At 31.4% G+C, this 1,622-nt stretch overlaps 1 pseudogene; it reads right to left on the reverse strand.

The window, feature by feature from the left end:
* Nucleotides 1-764: 764 nt before the first annotated feature.
* LOC112474559 lies at nt 765-883 on the reverse strand (annotated as a pseudogene).
* Nucleotides 884-1,622: the final 739 nt, after the last annotated feature.

Genomic DNA, 1,622 nt, shown 5'->3' on the forward strand with positions numbered 1-1,622 from the left:
CTCTTGTTTGTCCCACAGATACTTTTAGACAATAAGTACTTGTTGAGATCACTCTAGAGGATTCCATTTTAATCCTATGTGGTCTTACCTTTTTTTGTTTGTAGAAATGGACACACATAGGTTTTCAATATTATATAAATAAAAACATTTTCAAATGAAATCCAGATACTAGAATAATTACTTGAACTATTTGATTTTAATCAATGCAAAAGATAGCCTTCTTCTACCACTAAAATTCTAAATGATTGAAACTTGAAATAAAATCCTCCGATGTAGATATTGTAATCAGATCCCTCAGGGTAGGTAAATTTTATAAGTACTTAACCATGCAATATAAGCACATAAAAATGATTTAGCTCTACCATTACCATTTTAGAATCAGAGTGAATGAATGTTAGGAAGGAGGGGTGAGAAACAACCTAAGCGCATTTTGCTACCTGATTCAAATTTCACAAGTTTTAGAAGTCTTAAAGTGAAAAGCATAATAAGCAAAGAAAATATCCTAGATTTATTGAGTATACGAAAATAAGGATAGGGCCTATAAAACTCTGAACCTAAAATTTAAGAGAATATTATATAACCATTTAAACATTAAAAGACTTCATAGTTTTAATTTGCATAAAGGTAAAAAGATTTAAGAATCCTAAAATTAATTTAATTTAATTTAATTTAATTTTATTTTATTTTAGGTGAGGCAACCCTTGTTTGACCTCACAGATTGCAAGGACTTTGTCAGTTTACAATCCCTTATTTTCTATTTTTTATGCCTACAGCACCTGGTCTTCCTAGGTAGTCTCCCATCCAAGTAATAACCAGGCCCGTCCCTGCTTAGTTTCCAAGATCAGACAGGATCAGGCTTGTTCAGAGTGGCATGGCCATAGACAAGAATCCTAAAATTTAAATGATCAGTGAGAGCAAAAAGGAGAGAGTATGTAGTTTTTAATAAAAGGAAACAACAAATGCAAGTATTGAATGTTAGCTCTCTGCATATCCTAGAGTACAACTCTTCCATAAAATATTCTCACCAGATTAGAGTTCAGGAACATTATGCCAATCAAGAGTCAGGGGGCAAATGGAACCTCTAAGTTTTCTTCTTAAGGCCTCAATTAGCTACTAGTTACTGATGAAACCATGATGGGACTCCATCAGTTAACATACCACTCATTTCTGTTAACATGTGAATGCTGTCCGAGACCTAGATAGGTATCATCTAATTTAAATGTGTTTCAATTAAGTTAACAATCAAAGGTCACTCTTAAAAAAATTCTAGTAGAGTAAACACACCATCATCAATCCATATAATCCACCAATATTACTTAGGTATCTAAGGATTGTGTTTGTTAACATTTTGCATTTTTAGTTGGAAAAGATCTGAAATGTTCAGGTAGCTTTGTTCCTAAATTAAAAATTAGTATTCTCTTTGCATAGCAACTTAAATTTAATTTCCTCTTCATGTCTAAATTTACTAAGAAAATGCACATTTTTGTTGATATGTTGCACACATATTTAGAGAAAAAAAATGTTACCTCATATGTTCTTTTGGAGAGAAGTGTTATTATTATCAGTAAATTTAATAAGATATTTTTTCTCTCTCAGGAATTTAAATACATATGCAGCAAGCT

Source organism: Pteropus alecto, unplaced genomic scaffold (assembly GCF_000325575.1).
Source record: "Pteropus alecto unplaced genomic scaffold, ASM32557v1 scaffold239, whole genome shotgun sequence".
In the NCBI taxonomy this organism is placed as follows: Eukaryota; Metazoa; Chordata; class Mammalia; order Chiroptera; family Pteropodidae; genus Pteropus; species Pteropus alecto.